The 20,048-nt window shown below is 34.3% G+C and overlaps 1 protein-coding gene across 3 annotated transcripts in view; it reads left to right on the top strand.

Annotated features, from left to right (window-relative positions):
- Nucleotides 1-20,048, top strand: part of Fsn (F-box synaptic protein) — a 156,983-nt gene that overhangs the window by 110,191 nt on the left and 26,744 nt on the right. For 2 of the 3 annotated variants that reach the window (XM_090385747.1, XM_090385758.1), the window contains exon 3: nucleotides 1,499-1,878. The gene's annotated coding sequence lies outside the window, so the exon portion shown is untranslated. The remainder of the gene's footprint in view (nucleotides 1-1,498; nucleotides 1,879-20,048) is intronic. The other variant, XM_090385751.1, reaches the window with a different exon arrangement.

The following is a 20,048-nucleotide window of genomic DNA, read 5'->3' as shown; positions in this document are numbered from 1 at the left end:
TTTATTCTCTTCCCATGGGAGGATTGATTTTAGTGATTTTAGTGGCAAATGATGCAAGGAAGCAAGTTTGTACAGCATGAGCCAACAAAAAATATATATAATAAAATAAAAAAAACACTTCCCACATAACCTACCCATCCCTTCTAATAATTTGTCTAGTTGCATTTTATTAGCATAGTTCACAGATTATTCATCTTGATATATATATGCTGTAAAAATGCATAGTCCCATGTTAATTGAACACCTTTACTCCGACACAAAAACCTGACTTAACAATTTGCTGACATTTCTAGATTTCTTGTGGAATATTTTCATTAAGCTTTAGAATAATGTTGGGAAAAAAATTAACCAACTTCTTAATTATCTAAGATCCGAATAAAATAATTATATTTTATAGACAATGCATTCTGCAAAAAGAAATGTCACCACCATGTGCATAGGATCATTACTGCATCCTATGTACATTAAAAAAACAGACAATATTAAAGATGTGATAATCCAACAAAGTATGTACAGTCACATTATACAGTGGAATAATTACCTTTCTTTGTCTCTGCTAGCAAAGTTCCTGCATAACATCAGTAAAACTTTGGTTGTCTACTTTCACCACCATGACAATTTTAAAGGAGGATTATGCATTTACTGAAGTACCTTTCCTTAGTCATCAAAATAAACCTTTCCTTGGTCATCAAAATAAACCTTTCCTTGGTCATTAAACTACTTTTCCTTAGTCATCAAAGTACCTTTCCTTAGTCATCAAAGTTTAAAGCAGCATGCTGGGATGATTATTGTTGACTCCTCTTCCCATCTTTGTATCACAAAGGGAAATTTGGCATCAGACTTGTAATAACCCCCTCAGAATAGCAAAAATAGTGAGGGTTAGTGCCAAACCCTGTCAAACTCCATTTGACTAGTCCACTTATAACCTATTGGACCAGTGAGCAGTAGAGCATTAGGATTGCAGTTAAGTGTAAGTGTTATGTCTCTCTGCTATTTCAACTTCCTGTGTAAACATCTCTGTATTTGCTTATTTTTTGAATAACATTAGAGTAAATTAATTTTGATTGGCTTAAAACTTTGATAGCAGAAAGACAATATCTGTATACGTTACATAGCTCTCTTTTTTTTTTTTTTTTTTCTTTTCTTTTTTTTTTTTTTTTTTCAGTGTTTAATAAATCTAATTTTTTTATTTTTAAATTAACATGTATGAATTGTGACTTATTTCCTTGAGAAACTTTCACAGAAGTTCATTTTACTTGAATTAATAATGCTCATAAGACCAGCACTTCATATGACTTGGAATACTTGTAACTATTTTGACTAAAGTGAACTGATGAATACAAAAGAATGACAGGGATTCATGATTGTTAGATAAATGAAGGCTGGAAAAGCAAACTTAATTAGATTAATTTTTGGTGACTGTATAATGCTATTATTTAGGACATTTATATCAGTAATTAAAAACGTGATTCTGAATGTTCTTCATATTTTTTGTTAGGTACAAAGTCAACTCACTACAGTCATCCAGTACATATCAAGTACAACAATATCTGCAGTCATTACAGATGGCAGAAGCCAAAAAGCCTATATCTTTTTCATCAGCAGCAGTCACCTGCCATATGCAAGTCTTCATACTGCAACAGTGGCTGTAGACTGTTAGTGAGTAGACTGAGATGGGAACCCCTTACTCAGGAACTTTTAAATCCAGTTAGGATTAGGCTGGATAGTGTGACTTATTAATATAATGACCAGAATAATAGACCTGAGACACTTGGTAATGTGTGACCTGCAGCTACCTTGTGCATGTGTGATACAAGTTGCCACCATCATCACCATGTAAAGTCCATATACATATATAGTATACATGTGTGTATGTATGTACGTATAAATGAATGCATTTATATATATTTACATATAGATATATAAATATATATATATATATATAAAATCCACATTGATCTCTCTGTAATAGACTTCTGATAACAGGGAATACTAATAACATAGAACTAAAATATTTTGTAGAATCAAGAACTTTGTTCTTGTATGATTTTTGTTGACTTCAAAACTCTACAAACATGACAGTTACACAACATTCTTTCATTTATTATAAAATCAAATACTTGTGAAACAATACTTTAAATTCATACATTTATTTTTTCTAAACATTATATAAATGCACTAAAGCTAATATATTCAGTTTTTTCTTATGCCAAGAGCAGAACTGTATAGGAATAATAAAATAATAAGAATGTTATGAAAATAATAGTGGGTATTTAAGATTATAGTATTTCATCACCCACATTATCCCATCTCTAGTTAGAGGTGGGATTATTTCGATTTTTTGAAGCATCAAAGAGCAGCTGAAACAAAAATTTGAAAAGTTTAAAATTTACCAATTTAATGAGTATAAATGTATTGAATTTGTATCCGGGTGACCCTTGTCCTTTTGTTCAATACCAAGTTAATAAGTTTACCTACATGATTTGAGTCGTTCAAAAGGTTATCTACCTCAGTAATAAAGATATAACTTATTTTTTATTTTTTTTTTTTTTTTGAGATCATCACACTTGAAAATCAATATCCATGCAAGTGATTTTTTTTTATTTCTTGAGGGGAAATAATCACTGGAAGCCAGGTCTGGACTATAAGACAGATAGTTTTACTCCTGGAATCTGCAGTCTTTAAGAGCAGCAATTGATTTGTATGACTTGTGTACAGGAACTTTGTCATGAAAAAACAAGTCACCTTGTGTCAATTCCTGTTTTTGTTCCAAGTGTTCATTGCAGATGGTCAGGGTGGATCCTTCAGAAATATACTCTCTGGCAGACTCTTTAATACATCTCTCATACATAACCAGGCCTTCAATTTTTTTCCCAAATTTCTGAAATTGTTAGGTCCATTCAGTTGGCCTAAGTGGGTATCATCATCTCTGAGTTCCCACTCCCATTTAAACTGCATAGACCAAATTTTATCTAGTTTAAGCATTTAGATCAGATAATTTCTTCATGAACGACTTTTGCTCTATTCCCTTCTTTTTTTAAAAATTTGATGAGGCCTCGATGCTCCATTTCACAGTATCTATACTTTCCTTTGGGTTGGCTACTTTAAATTCCTTTCATACTTCACCGTACTGAGCTGGATCTGTGCAAATTAATAAAATAATGCTGGACTGTTAATACATCGTGGCTATTAGATAACTTATTGACTACTCCTCATAAATAAATTTATATTTTGGGATACCCTACTGAAGTCAAAATCCTCCACCCAGTACTAAGTTACTAAACTTTCTCAGGCTATATGTTAAGTATGCTGGGGTGTATATTAGAGCTTAAAAGTTTTGTCCGCTTCCCCCTTCCCTTGGCATAAAGACAAGGTCCACAGTAGTTGTCAAACATAACCTTAAAAAGTTTAGTACTGGATGAGCTTTGTAACTTTACCAGAAAATCCCTAAACTAAACTTGTTTATAATGTGGATGTAATGCTTTTTCTTAATGTTTTCTTAACTTATTCCTATTTTCCTCACATAATACACTTTGCTAATTATATCAAGACATGAGTGTTTCAGAAAGCTGGCAAAAATTTATGTTGTAGCATATATTCAATTCGACCCTTCAGCAGGAATGTGTTTAGGACTTGGAATAGCAGTTATCCCCAGCCTTAAACTTATTTAAGAAATTCTCAGAGAAAGAGGGGGAAACTCACTTCATATTTTAAAATTTTACCTTTGTGGTGAGTTATCATCAGTGAGAATCATACATGAATATATTTTGCGATTTCTCGACCCCCCGCCCTCCCACCACACTACTTTTTGTTTTTATGAAATTGAGCCAGGTGGGCAGGAGCAATAGTGCGTAGCATATGCTTCTTGATTAGACCGGGGTTCGAGCCCGTGAGCCACCAAATACAGAGGATGCGGAAAGGTCAGGGAATGACCACCGCATATCCCCGGAGCAATATGGCCTTAGTTGCTAATGCTCCTAAAAACCAAAAACAACATACGAAATTGATTTCCTGATCTGAAACTCTCTCTGGGGCAAAGCAGCGGCTCCAACCTTTGCATTCTTTGCCAGAGACTTTTCGTGATCTGCATTACTTTGGTAAGTGCTCAAAAAAAAAAAAAAAAACCTGGTTTCACGCCTGCTAGCCATCATTCTGGTTGATTTATAGCCTTGGAAAATATTATTGTAAGTCATCCCAGTTTCTGTGGGATTGTTTGTTTCTCTGTTAATGATTTGCATTCCATGTAGTTTCCAAAGGTTTGCTTGCCCTCTGCCATATACCTAATGCATTCACTGATTGACATTTATTTTCCTAAACACAATTTTTTGAAAATTACATTGTTACCATATCTTTCCTCCATATGTATTTGACTAGAGAAAATTGGAGAGTCTGCTTTTTTCTTTTTTAAGTGTATCCCTTCTGTCTTAGTTTTCAGTTCTTGTATCCCATTCCCCTGTATATTTTTTTCCATTTTTAATGTTCACACTAGGTAAAATTAAATGCAGCGAAGATAATTTTAAAGAATATTTTTTTCTAATTCAACATTCCCCTGGTTGGGAAGTACTAATTTTGGTTACTAAATTGTAAAAAAAATTATTCTTGCTGCTCTGAATACAATGTTTTATTTTTATGGTTATTATTAATCGAGGTAAAAAATATTAAGAAATATTCATATACAGCCATGTTACAAGTTTCTAATGTTGGCATGAAAATATCTGTGTCTATGTAACTCTTTAAATTATGATATATATATTTTTTTTTTTTAACATTGATTTTCAAAATAGCATCTTTGCATTTCACCAGGCAAAAAAAAAATTCCATAAGAAATATCTATTCATGACCATGTTATAATAAGGTTATCAGACTTCCTCAATTTTTATGGACAATCCCCCGAATGTCAAAATTTTTAGATTGGATTCTTGGAAAAGTAACTCACAGAAGCTGTAAATCATTACAGACTTGAGACTACTCCCTCCCTCCTCCCCCAGGTTGTTGTCTCCCTCTTCAGGCTGCACAGTACATCATGAACCCTCTTTCAAAGTGGTCAGCAATGACATATTCACTTACTACTTATGTGTAAGTGTGAATGTCAGTAACATAACTGCCAACCGGGCTAGCCAGGTGAGTAAAGTGCCTGCCTGGCAACCCAAAGGTCGCGGGCTCGGATCAAAGTAAAAATGCAAAAACTTTGGGATGTGCATTATGGCCACAGAAGCCGATGCGCCAACAACTAACAAAAAAAAAAAAAGTAACATAACTAGATTATGGCAGGTTTTGCTTCAACAATTTAATTCTGTCCCTGAAATGCAGAATGGTGTAATTTATATTCCCAATTCTTTATGTTTAAGCCTGGATTTCAAGGCAAAAAAAATGGTAACCTTATAAGATTCTTAAGTTTAATTGCTATAATCAGCAAATGCAGCCTCACGAGAGAGAGAGAGAGAGAGAGAGAGAGAGAGAGAGAGAGAGAGAGAGAATTAGATAACTGCTGTTGCTATGAATATGCTGTTTTATTTTTTCATAATATATATTTTTTTAAAATTGATAAGAAATATTCATATGCTTTTGAAAATTTCAATAGAAAGATATCCCTCAGTCACTTATGTTTTGAAATTTTTTTTTTTTTTTTGTTTTCAATTAAATACTGCTTTATGAATATGATATTTTATTTTAGTGTTTACAGTATTGGTGACTTAGAAAAAAATTTCAATGGGACATGACATTAGAAATGTATGGACATAACATTAGCCTCTAAAATGTGACATGTGAAAATCACTAGTGGCTATTTGATTACAAAGTGGAGGGTGGGGAGAACCACTGAATATTGAATAAAATAAATTTTACTTTTACAATTGTGACCACTGGCTGGATAGAGAGCTGTCCAGCCAGTTGTCACAAGATTTTCTTCTGTTTCCAAAAATATGTGTTAATACCTTCCTCCTCTTTAAAAAAAAAACACCAAATTTTGTCAAACACTTTATGAAAATTGCATAATAAAGTGTTATATATATATATATATATTTTTTTTTTTTTGCCAGTCAATTGATTTCAATTGTATTAAGTAAATAACGCTTTGTCAGAAGCAGATTCATGAAATTTTTCTAATTTTGATCATAGTATATCAACATCACAGTACATTAAATTTAAAAAAATAATTTTTTTTTATAATGCAACCTATTAGTAAATACCAAAGGTATAATGCAGCTTCCAATGATGTTGAAGTCAGGCAGCCTTGGTTTAGAGAATTCCTTCATGATGAGTTGTTTTTCACCCATTCAGAAAAGCTATGAGATGTTCCTCATCCAGGGCTATAGTTAGCTGGTCTCACCGATCAAGTTTTCATTTCATATACATCTAAATCAACCTTGAATATGTTCAAGTTACAGCACGATATGCTGACTGTAATGGCCTTGATTGCCTTCTTTTTTTTTTGATTGGTTGGCCGTATTAAGAATGATGAATCCCAAGAGGGGGTTGCAAGGGTTGATAATGTTATAATGTAAAGAATAAAAAGAACAGCCACACATACATAATAATATATTTTAGTGTGCTGTTTAAAAAAAATGCTGACTTATCAGTGAACTATGCTTTTTATTAATGGAGGCTCACCCCGTTTGGCTGTCTCTAAGTTGTTTTATTGTAAAAATATTTTTAAATTTAAATGTTATTAATGAGAGATTATCTTTAAGAATTTAATTATTTGGTTTAAGGTAAATGTGGTGGTGCAAGTATCTCTGGGCGTGCCTCCATAGCCAGGCGGGAAGGAGCAACAGTGCGTAGCACACTCTTCTTGATTAGACCGGCATTCGAGCCCATCACCACCAAATACGGAGGATGCGGAAAGGTCAGGGAATGACCACCGCATATCCCCAGAGCAATATGGCTTTAGTTGCTAATGCTCCTAAAAAAAAACCAAATAACAACAACAATAGCAAGTATCTCTTCTGTTGTTGCCCTGAGGATAATAATATTCTCACAATTTATTTGTGAAAAGAATGGGGGGACCTTGCATTTTTTGCTTCTCTCAAGAATAAAAAAAAAAAAAAAAAAGATTCTCAATAATATTGTGAATAAGTACAGGTTTAAATCTCAATACATTGAATTTTTTCTCAGTACTCAGCCAAATAGAGGAGATGGCCAACCTATGGCACATACAGCTCCTGTTAGTGATACACCTCCAATATGAAAAAAGAACATAAAAAATTTACAGCTGATTTAAAAAATGAAAAAAAAGCTACGAGCACAAGGTTTAAATTCCACTTTTATTGTCAAAAATTATGACCTAGGTTTCAACCTTACTGGAACCTATGTTTCATATTCACCATATTTCTATTTTAATTTAAGCACAAGCAAAGACTGTTAGTGAGCCCCTCATGACATCAATTCTATAAGAACGTTTATTCAGTTAATCTATATTTATTTTATAATGTAAAAAAAAAATAAAACATTTGGTTGATGCTAGCTTCAGATTAGTGGGGGGGTTGGTTCCAGTAGCTTTAGATTAGTGGGGGAGGTTGGTTCCAGTAGCTTCAGATTAGTGGGGGGGTTGGTTCCAGTAGCTTCAGATTAGTGGGGGAGGTTGGTTCCAGTGGCTTCCAGATCCACCCCCAGGTGGCACATAGCATATTTCTAAAATATATAGCATGCTTTAAGAAAAAAAGTTGACAATCCCTGATCTATATAATTGAATAAAACAGATTTTTAATATAAAAAATTCAACATGAAAATTTCATTATAACGAACATCTTAATTAGCTATCCATGAAATTTTTTCTCCAATTAAAAATCTCACTGCCTAGACAAAGTTGCCCACTGCAACAGTTTGACACTTACAAATTATTGTGAAACTCAACCAATACAGTATACGTGGCTTGTGTTACGTGTACCGAATATACATCAGCGAACATTTAGTTTGAATTTTCAGTTTGTTTCAGTTCTTGTGTTCAGTGAACATTTTATATTTAGTTGTGTTTAAAACATATGAATACACAACAAAGTTTCTATAAACATTAGGTTCCTTTAACCTGGCATTGGTGGTGTCCCATTTTGTTGCATTGCAATTGGGGGGGGGAGATTGTAGGCATCTGCAGGTGACCAATTTTCTTTTTTATTTATGGGAAAAGTTTTTGGATTTTTTTAATTCTGCTTGCAGCATGCCAGTATCTTTTTGTAATAAATTTCTCTACTTATTTTATCTAACCTTTTATTTTTTTAATAAATAGTTAAAAACAATAACTATATCAATTCTGTCGTAAGTAAAGCAAAACACTAAAACGTATAAAAAAAAACAAAAAAAAAAAACTAGAGTCATAAAATATAAACTTGACCCTATCGGAAACTTCGATTTTCAAGTTCATAAAATCATTAAGCCTGAAAATTTCAAAATTGCACACGTGTATATTTCTATTTATATATTAAGTATTTATATAAAACGATTAGAATCTAACTTACCAAGATGCAGTGCTTTTATATTTTTATATATATATATATAGATAAGACAGAGTTACAATAATGTGAATTATGGATCAGGGTCACTGCTATCGCAAAAGTACCCTACAGACATAATGTATATATAAAATATTACTAGTATAAAATACATTAAGTAGATGCTTATGTATGGAAAAGAACTATTGAAAATACGGTGTACACTGGCAGCGAAATGTGTTGTGAACGAAGGTGGGAAGCAAGGAACCGGAAAAATAATTGTAACAATAGAAAAGTAAAACAAAAGAATATTTTTGAAGAGACGACCTAGGTGGAGATAGGTGAAGACACAAAAATTATGAAAGACTCTGCAATGCTATCTCCACCTAGGTCGCCTCTTCAAAAATATTCTTTTGTTTTACTTTTCTATCGTTACAATTATTTTTCCGGTTCCTTGCTTCCCACCTTCGTTCACAACACATTTCGCTACCAGTGTACACCGTATTTTCAATAGATCTTTTCCATACATAAGCATCTACTTAATGTATTTTATACTAGTAATATTTTATATATATATTTATATATATACACATGAGATATTTATTTTTATTTCAAACTACATAGCTTAAGAAAAAGGTGCAACCATAACCTACAGAGGGCCCTAACCTAATCTTATCCTGTCCTGAATTTAATTTATCAGTTGTTTAAATGATCTAAAATTATCTAAATTATTTGGATATTAGTGTTAATTCTGCTTTTTATATATATATAAATATAAACACTTAAAAACTAAAGAAATTATTATTAACACAAGAAAGGTCGCAGGAAAAGCCCTTTTTTGAGTGAGTTCTCACGTGTTTTTCCAGTCACTTTTTTTTCTTTCTTTTTTTTTTTCTTTTTTTTTTTTTTTTTAGCAATTATTCTGTGGAAAGGGCTAAAATATTCCTCCCAGTGCTGAGAGGAATATTTTAGCACTTTCTTTATTGTTATGCTTTATTCAGAAAATGAAAATTAGAAAGCTAACTGGTGTGTAGCCTGTTCTATACCACCATTTTTTTTTTTTTTTTTAATCCATTGGATTTTATTTGTTGTTACTTCTAGGAAACGGAAAAACTAGAATGAAATCAATTTGCATCAAAATCTGTGCCACCTGTGAAGTTTTGTGTATCGGAGAAATCTGTCATACACTCAGTGAGAACCAAAAAATATGCTATGGTAAATATTATAAATGGGAGTTAAGTGGGTATTTCATTATAGCAGTGCAAGTTCACTCTGCATTATGAATAAGAGAAAAGAGAAGTGCCAACAATTTTAATTGGAAGGAAAATAGTAAAATTTTGGAAGAATTCAGGGATTGCTTCTTCAGCATTGGCAACAGTCTTAAAAAATTGTGACAAAATAAAAGGTGGTACCTTGGGACAAAATTAATGAACATTTTTTGTCCAGTCTTCCAAGAAAAGGCACTCCAAAATTGCTTGTACATGATATTTCCAAGCAAGGATTGACTGGTTCAACAGTTATCAAGGTCATTATGGAATTGCATCAAGTGAAGAACAAAGTGATGTTCCACAGGACAAGTTAAGTGAATTGTGTTCCAATTGCAATCCTGAGAGCATTTTTAATGCTGATGAAACGGGTGTTTTATCATTTGCTGCTGCACCACACTTGCAGCTACAAAAGATTGATATAAAGGTGGAAAGAAATCTAAGCAGTGGTTAACTGCATTATTTTTCTGTATTATTTAACCACTCCAACAAAATAAGCATTATTTTGCTTATTTTCTTGGGGTGGTTAATTATTTATATACTCTGTTCCTAGCGTAAAGTATCTCACTTATGTTGATAATACCTTCATTACTTGTTTTTTCTTTTTAGTATTAGTATTAATTAATGGCAAATGATGTAAGTAAGTATTAATTAGTGGCAAATGTGAAAGTAAGCTTATACACCGTGAGCCAAAAAAATTAAATTAATACTAATACTAAAAAATTCTTTTTAGTATTAGTATTAATTAGTGGCAAATGTGAAAGTAAGCTTATACACCGTGAGCCAAAAAAAAAAAAAAAAAATCCCTTATCACCTATCCATCTCTCCTCCAATAGTTTGTCCAATTCTTCCTTAAATTTATTCAAACTATCCACTTTTACAACAACAGATGGAAGCTTCTTCCAACAACCACCCATTGTTGAAGGCAGACTTCCACACATCGATTCTGTAACCATTCTTCCTCAATTTGAATTTATGTCCCCTCATATATATAGTCTGAGCAAAAGGAAGAATCCCATCAGCATTGAGTTTTCTCAAGCCATTCAAAGCCTTAAACACCTCAATCAGGTCACCTTGCAGGTGCCTAGTTTCCAGATGCTGCAATTTGCAGAACTGAAGCATTTCTTGGTATGAGCACCTCTTTGTTCTCCTCACAAATCTCGTTACCCTTCTCTGGAAGGGTAACGAGATTTGTGAGGAAGTGTATCCAGTTGATGTGGGTGGACAATGCAATGTTGAGCTTGTTTGTTGTGACATAAGCACTGGGAAAGGAAAAATGAGAGTAGGTGTGTGTTATAGGCCTAATGAATCTGATGAGTATAATGAGCAATTGTGCAAAGAAATAAAAGTGGGCGAGTAAATTAGTGTGTCTTATAATGGGGAATTTTAATTTCCCGGATATTGACTGGAATTTGTGGTTTGGTCACTCAGACACTAACAAGGCTTTTGTGGATTTATTGGATGATTGTTTTCTACATCAGCATGTTCGGGAGGCAACTAGAGGGAGTAATACTCTTGATCTGATTATCAGTAGTGATTCTTCATGCATCAAGAATATGCAGATAAAGGAACCACTAGGTGGCAGTGATCACAGTGTGCTGAAGTGGGATTTACTCAAAGAGGTAACTACCATCAAAGGAAAAGGGAAGGGTTTTTGCTTTCGTAAAGGTGACTACAGTGGTGTGAGACAGTATTTAAATTCTATACGGAACCAACTGATGATGTTACCAACAGCAAATTCAAAATGGGAAACATTCAAAGAATTAATCTTGGAAGCTACTAGGCTTTTCATACCAACAAAGAAATATTGTTCAGGATTTAGGCCTAAATGGATGTCAGATGAACTAATTAGACATGTGACAGAGAAGAAAAACGCATGGGATACATATAAATTAACATGCGACACAGAAGTCTATGATAGATATAAGCTGGTCTGTAACCAAGTTACAAAGGAGGTTAGGCAGGCGAAGGCAGATTATGAGAAATCTTTGGCAAAGGATGCAAAGAAAAACAGCAAAGAGTTCTTTACTTATGTAAACTCTAGAAGGAAGGGGAATCAGATTGGTCCACTTGATATCAATGGTTCAACTGTTGATGATCCTGCTCAGGTAGCTAACAAACTAAATGAATATTTTGAATCAACATTCACACATGAGGAGTTATTCAGGGAGGGCAATGCCAGAAGTGTATTCAACTCTGGCAGTAAGCTAGATAATCTTGTAATAACTGAGAGTAAAGTGGAGGAGAAATTGTTGAAGATAAACACAAGAAAGGCACCTGGGGTGGATGGAATCTATCCAGTTATATTAAAGGTGGTGACAAAGGAAGTAAGCAAACCCTTAGCCATAATTATGAGAGCTTCCCTGGAGTCAGAGGAGTTACCTATGGATTGGAGATGTGCAAATATGACCCCAATCTACAAAGGAGGATCAAAAGGAGACACAGGTAATTACAGACCTGTTAGTTTAACTTCTGTTCCAGGGAAATTAATGGAGGCACTGGTTAAAGAAGCATTGCAGGATCATCTAGACAAGACTTCAGTTATAGCTCGGACATAGCATGGATTTGTTAAGGGGAAGTCTTGTCTGACTAATTTTATTGGATACTATGATGTAGTCACAAAGGAACTGGATGCAAAGAATAACTTTGATATAATATATTTGAATCTTAGAAAAGCCTTTGGTACTGTTGCACATTGAAGACTGCTGCACAAATTGGAGCAGTGTGGCATTGGAGGCAAATTGCTACTATGGATAAAGGGATGGTTGAGTGGAAGAAGACAGAGAGTAGTAATCAACGGACACTGCTCTTCGTGGGCTAATGTTATTAGTGGAGTCCCTCAGGATTCAGTGTTAGGTCCATTGTTGTTTTCTGTATTTATAAATGATACTGATGATGGTATATCAGGCTTAATGTCCAAGTTTGCAGGCGATACGAAGGTTGGCAGGTTTGTTAATGACACTAATGACAGTACACTGCTGCAACAGGATCTAGAAAAGTTCAGCAGATGGGCTGAGAGGTGGCAAATGAAGTTTAACATTGACAAATGTAAAGTACTACATTTGGGAAGCAGTAATCCCAGAGTAACGTATCAACTCTGTGGTATCACACTGACAGTGGTAGAGAATGAAAACGACCTGGGGATAATTGTGCAGGCAGATATGAAGTTTTCTGAGCAGTGCAGACAGTCTGCAAGAGTAACTCTTGGTACCTTGTCAATGTATACAGGAATTTTTCTAGCAAGGCAATGGTCAGGTCACACCTTGAATACTGTATACAGTTCTGGAGGCCTCATTTTAAAAAGGATGTAGAGCTGTTGGAACGAGTACAGAAAAGGGCAACAAGATTAGTGAATGGAACAAAGGGTTGCTCTTACGAAGAAAGGCTTAAGTTTTGCAAATTACAGTGTCTGTCTAGGCACCTGCGAGGTAATCTGATTGAGATGTATAAAGCTTTGAATGGTTTGAGCATGCTCAATGCGGATGGGATTCTTCCTCTTGCTCAGAATAATCTCCTGAGAGGGCATAAATTCAAATTGAGGAAAGACGGTTGTAGGATAGATATGCGGAAGTTTGCCTTTAGCCAGCGGGTGGGCGCCTCCGTAGCCAGGTGGGAAGGAGCAGCAGTGCATAGCACATGCTTCTTGATTAGACCGGGGTTCGAGCCCGTCACCACCATATACTGAGAATACGGAAAGGTCAGGGTATGACCACCGCATATTCCCGGAGTAATATGGCCTTATTTGCTAATGCTTCTAAAAACCTAACAACATAACATAACAGCTAGCAGGTGGTTGATTGATGGAACAAACTTCCATCTGTCGTAGAAGTTGGTAGCTTAAATAGATTCAAGGCAGAACTTGACAAACATTTGGAGTGAGTGGATGGGTGAAATAAGGGGTTTTTTTTTTTTTTTTTTTTGGCTGATTCTATATAAGCTTGCTTTTTTGCATCATGTGCCTTTGCTAATGCTGTACCCATTCCAGCAGCTTTACATCTTTCCTAAAATCTGGCCTCCAGACATGTATGCAGTACTCAAGATGTAGCCTGACTGTTGCCTTATACCAGGGGTGGCCAACTTAATTTGTGATACAATCTACTTTTTTTCTTCAAAATGTGCCGCGATCTACCATCTCAAAAATTTCATTGCACATGGTTAAAAAAGTTCATCAACACATGTTGAAAAATGTTGTTTATAAACTTTAACAATTCAGAATTCTTATTTTAAATTCATATATTTAAATTTTTAATTTATGTGAAGTTTGTGTCTTCATGTCATCTGCCATGCTTTCAAAATCGGGGATATACTGTAATAAGGTCAAATGTAAAGAATCTTCTGTATGCAGTCCATAAGATTAGAACGATTCTCCGTCTTTGTTCGTTTCAAATACGAAAAGGCCGATCCACATAGATATGTGGAACCAAAACAGGAATTTAATAGTTCATTGCATTTTTTTACATTTGTGTACTTTTCTCGGCAAACATATTTCCAAAAGTCTTTTTCTGATGTCTGGCTTTTAGGATGATATCATTTCGTTTTCAAGTAATATTTTTGCCATGTGAAAAATCTCAGTGATTTTTTTTCTGCAATTTGTTTCGTATCTAAGTCGACATTAAATGGATAAGAAATATATTGAACAGTGTCTTCAATTATTTTAAAATCGCTGATTTTTTTTTTTTTTTTTTTTTTTTCTGGTAATTGTTGGCTCATCGGCTTCTGTGGCCATAATGCACCTCCCAAGGTTTTTTCAGTACTTTGATCCAAGCCTGAGGCGGGATTCGAACCCGCGACCTTTGGGTTGCCAAGCAGGCACTTAAAATCACTGAATCTGGTTTCAGAATCATTCGCAACTTTGTCAATTTCAGGAACATATTTCTCACTGTTAAATTCAAAACAGGATAGTTTTGCAAATGACCTTGCATATTTGCAAATTGATCGAATTTTTTTTTCTTTGAGATCCTTAGCCATTGCCAAAAATTGATATTTATATGCAGAAATACTACTAATCATGTCAGCCACATTTTTATTTTTTCCTTGTAGTTCCAAATTCAGATCACTTAATTTACTGGTAAAATCAGCCAAAAAAGCCAGATCACACAACCATTCCATACCTTGTAGCTGCTGATAATCATCTCCCCTTTGATCAACAAATTTTTTTAATTTCATTCAGCAAATTTCAAAATCTCTGTAGAAACTTACTCCAACTCAGCCACCTCACATCCTGTGTGTAATATCAGATCTGATTCATTTTCAAGTTGCATTTGGAAAAATCTCCTTTAAAGAGATTGTCCTCTGATGGAATTCACAATTTTGAAAGCTATGTCCATAACACTTTTAGAATTTAATCTTTTTCTGGTTAACACTTGGTGGATGATACAGTGGTAACTAAAAAAATCTGGGAATTCATCATCCTTTTGGCACAATGCAATGAATCTGTTAAGATGCCCCTGCATTGCTTTAGCTCCATCTGTTGTTATTGACACAAGCTTAAATAGTGGTAATTTAATTTTTTTCAATAAAATTTTTGAATGCTTTAAATATGTTTGTTTGTTATTTGGTTTTTAGGAGCATTAGTAACTAAGGTCATATTGCTCCAGGAATATGCGGTGGTCATTCCCTGACCTTTCCGCATCCTCTGTATTTGGTGGTCACAGGCTCAAACCCTGCTCTAATCAAGAAGCATGTGCTGTGCACTGCTGCTCCTGCCCACCTGGCTATGGAGGCGGCGCATTAAATATATCACACCGCTAGTTCTTTCTTTTAACAAAACCATACCCAGTAGTTCTTCTCTAGTGGCAGAATCATCGAAAACTATACGAATAATAATGAGCAATTGAGCTGTATCACTGATGTCTGTAGATTCATCCAGTTGTAAAGAAAAGGGCACGCAATTGTTCGCTCTCATTTTTCGATGCAATCTATCACAGTATTTCGAGATAATTGCAGATCTTGAAGAGCACTTCTAATTTCATTTTTGTCCTTAAATTTTTCAAAAAGAGAATGTGTTATTTCTAAAAATGCATCTTTGATGAATTGGCCATCAGAAAATGGTTTTCATTTTTTTTTTTTTTTTTTTTTTTTTCCCAAGAAGATGACTCACTTTAAATAATGCTATAGTTACTGCTTTAGATTGTAAATTAGGTGTCATGAAGAAATTTTGTTGTGCAAATAATCTGGATTTAAGTTCTTTTTAATTTATTTTTTCTAAAGTCACTATTAGGCGGAAATTCCGATTGGTATTTACTGTAGAGTGCATTGAAGTGCCTTTCTAAATTTACTTTTTTGAGTATAGCCGCGGAAGCTTTGCAAATTAAACAACAACATTTTTCTTTTATCATTACAAAAAAGTATTCTAGTTCCCACTCTTGATGAAAATGATAGGTTTTACTCTTTTTCATAGTATTAATTTTAAATCAAAGGGTATTAAATTAATGTATAAGTACTGTCCAGTTATTAATATTAAGTAAGCTAAATAAGAATTCAACACATACACTATACTCTCCACAACGTAACAGTGAATTTTCACTAGACAAGCCTCTTGGCTGCACGATGACAAGAGTAGTCATGTGGTTGAATGGATTTGTAATAAGCATATGCAGCGGGGCACATAATAATAATAACATTTAAATTTTACTCTAATCTATTTTTTATAAATATTTAAAATTCATCATGATCAACTGAAATTAAAGCCGCGATCGACTTGTTGGCCATCCCTGCCTTATACAATGGAATAATCACCTCCTTATCCCTGCTAGCAAAATTCCTGTATATCATTGACAAAACTCCGTAAGCTGTTCTTGCAAGCCTATCTGCACTGCTCAGAGAACTTCATTTCTACTACCCTGGGTGTAGTACCACATAGTTGATACGTTATTCCGGAATTACTGCTACCCATATGCAGTATCTTGCATTTGTCAATGTTAAACTTCAGTTGCCATTTCTCAGCTCACTGCCCGATTTTTCTAGATCTCATTGCAGCAGCAGCAGCAGCATACCTTCATTACTGTCATTATTACCCTGCCAACCTTTGTATTGTCTGCAAACTTACACATTAAGCCTAATATACCCTCATTAATATCATTAATAAATACAGAAACAACAATGGGCCCAACACCAAAACCCTGTGGGACTCCACTAACAACATTAGTCCACGAAAGGCAGTGTCCATTGACAATTACTCTCTGTCTTCTCCCACTCAGTGATCTCTTTATCCATAGCAGCAACTTTCCCTTAATGCTACACTGCTCCAATTTGTTCAGCAGTCTGTTATGTGTAACAGTATCAAAAGATTTTCTGAAATCTATGTGTATAATATCAAAATTCTTTTTTGCATACAGTTCCTTTGTCACTGATAGCATCCAGTAAAATTGGTCAGACAAGTTTTCCCCTTAACAAACCCACTGTGTCGTAAGTATAATTGCAGCCTTGTCTAAATGATCCTGCATTATTTTTTAACCAATGACTCCATTATTTTTCCTGGAACTGGAGTTAGGCTAAGAGGTCTGTAATTACTCATGTAACCCTTTGTGAATTGGGGATACATTCACACTCTCCGGTCCACAGAGACCTCAACTGAATCCAAAGATGCTCTCAAAATTATGGCTGAGGATTTGCTTACCTCCTTTGATTTTGATGCCTTCCTTAATATGATTGGATACAACCCATCCACCCCATTTACTTTATTTATGTTTAATTTCACCAATTTCTCTTCCACTTTTTTCTCAGTTATCACAAAATAATTCAGCTCCCTGTTGGAGCTTGATAAACTTCTGCCATCTGCCTGCCTAAAGAATTCCCCATGTGTGAATGTAGATGCAAAATGCCTATTCATCCTATCCACAAACTGACTAGGTTTATCAACTGTTAAATCATCAACATCAAGTGGACCAATGTGATTCAACCCTTTCCTTCTGTCGTTAATAAAAATAAATAAGTGTTTGCTGCTTTTGTTGGCTTTCTTTGCCAGAGACTTCTAATTGTCTGCCTTGATTTGCCTGAACTCCTTTGTGACTTGATTGCAGACTAGTTTATATATACCATAAGCTTCTCTGTCACCTGATATCACCTTTTGTCAGAGAGAGAGAGAAAAAACATAAAAACTTCAATGTTCAACCACACTAGTCTATTCATTCACACAATTAGTATTATACAAATTCTTATAAAACTGATTAAAACTATTATAGGGCTGTTCACATTTATGTAGTAGAGATAAGCCAAAATGCTATAATGCATTATTGGAGTGGGGATAATGGGACTTAAATTTGAGCATTCAGACCGCCCAAAAAAAAAAAAGAAGGCTCATATTTCTCATCAGTTCTCTCAGTCCTGTCATTGAAGAAAGAGGAGTTATGTCTTCCTGGGATATATTGAGTCTAGCTAATGTGTATATACCAGATTAGTATTTTCATATATGATAATGAACTGTCAGGCAGGTGTAACATGATAAAAGGATTCCAAAAAAAATTAAAATGCCTGTTAGAGTGATACAAATGTGAAAAGTAGTGTTTCTTTTGTATGGTTTTCTCCTTTGATTTGATTAAATCGAAAAATTTAAATTTAATTAAAATATATTAAACTAAAGAGTAACATTACAAATTTCAATAGCATTTATTCTTGCCTTTATTTCAAACGTACAGACTTTCCAAATAACTGCCGTTTTAATGGGATATATTTTCCAAAATATGTGACGTACAAGATGTAGTTAGAAATTTTAAGGAATGAAACAGTAAGGCATTGCTGTATTGGCTAACAACAAAGCTGCCACTGCACATTGCAGACTGTTTCTTCATCTCTTGTTAGAGTGATCATAAATTGTGTTTTGTTATGTCTCACAATATTAAATTAAATTAAAGTGAGTTCTAACCTTATTACAGCCCATGCATGTAAAAATCCACTTTACATTAAAGTGGATTTTTCTTCAAACAATGCAAAAATTTCTGAAAAATTTATGGAATCCTGCATGAACCTTGAATTTTTGATTAAATTGAGGAAAACTCTTCACTGAAAGTTACAAATCATTACAAGAAATGTATGAGGAGTCAGCATTGTAAAAGAGATGAGTTTTTCAAATAGCACAAATGGTTTTCTGAAAGAAAAGGAAACATTCACAATGGTCTTTATTTTGGCCACCCAGCAGCAGGTAACAAAACCTGCTGAAAATGTTGAAAGGCTACAGTAACAAAATGTGGTTAGGAAGTCCACTTATTTGTGCTGATCAAAGAGCCACCTTTATAATGATAGCAGAACAATCAAAAATAGATAGAAAAATCCTCTCAAAAATTTTTGACAAAATTTTTTTGCCAAATTTTAACTATTAATCTTGAAATGAAAAGATCTATATAAAGATGGTGCCAAAAATGTGGGAGTAAGTTTACATTGACTTTTTTGGTCAATGAAAAAAAATTAAATGTAAATTTGAGCAGAACCAAACTTACTGGATATTGTCATCACAGGTAATAAAATGTGGCTGTTTCAGTATGATCCTGAGATAAAAAAGGTATAACAAACAGTGATTCATTTGTTGTTGTTGTTGTTTTTTAATAAAAAAAGGATATTGTCTACTTAAAATTCATTCCTCATTTCTACCTTCAAGTTCTGAATCATTGAAAGAAAAGGTGCAAATTGAGACACGATGGATATTGCCTTATGCAGTGTGCCTACACACACACACACTGCATTATCAGTGAGTCAGTTACATTGAAAAAATGGGTCCTTCAGATGGAACAACCTCCCTACTCTCCTAGGTATCAAAGCTTCACTGAAAGGAAAATTTTGGACCTTTGGAGGAAGCATACACTGAGGGACACTAAAATCAATATCAGGAAAAGAGTTTCAGAAATGCTTCCAGTTGTGACGTAAAGGAGTGCCTTTGTATAGAGCCAGCGAAGGAAACTATTTTGAAAGGGACAAAAGCAAACGAATGGTAAATTTAGTTTTAACTTAATATAAAAATAAATGCTTCTTTGCTGCCTTAGGAAGCTTTGTTCATTCCAGTAACCAGACAGGCTTATGCTTACACTCACTTTAGAAGCAACATTATTATTATTATATTAGCCATGTAGTGCAAGGAAGCCTGAGACTTTTGCTGCACCAGCCAAAAAATATTCTGAGTTACCCTGAGAGAGAGAGAGAGAGAAAGAGGAATCACCAAGAAAGAGAAGAATGATGATATCCAGCTCAGAACCCTGGGTGTGCAAGCCCATACTCACCAGATGTGAGCCCCTGAAGTTAGTTGACCTGAAGGTTCTATCATTTTTTCTTGAATAACATTACCAAGAAGGAAAATCCATTAAAAACTCAAAGGCACTACTGTGGACAATATAATAAATCTGCCAGGACAACCCATGGGTTTTGTCAATGT

This window comes from Mastigoproctus giganteus, chromosome 1 (assembly GCF_048544385.1).
Source record: "Mastigoproctus giganteus isolate SK-2022 chromosome 1, ASM4854438v1, whole genome shotgun sequence".
NCBI lineage: Eukaryota > Metazoa > Arthropoda > Arachnida > Uropygi > Thelyphonidae > Mastigoproctus > Mastigoproctus giganteus.
The sequence above is the reverse complement of the archived record's forward strand: the minus strand, read 5'-3'. Positions and strand labels throughout refer to the sequence as shown.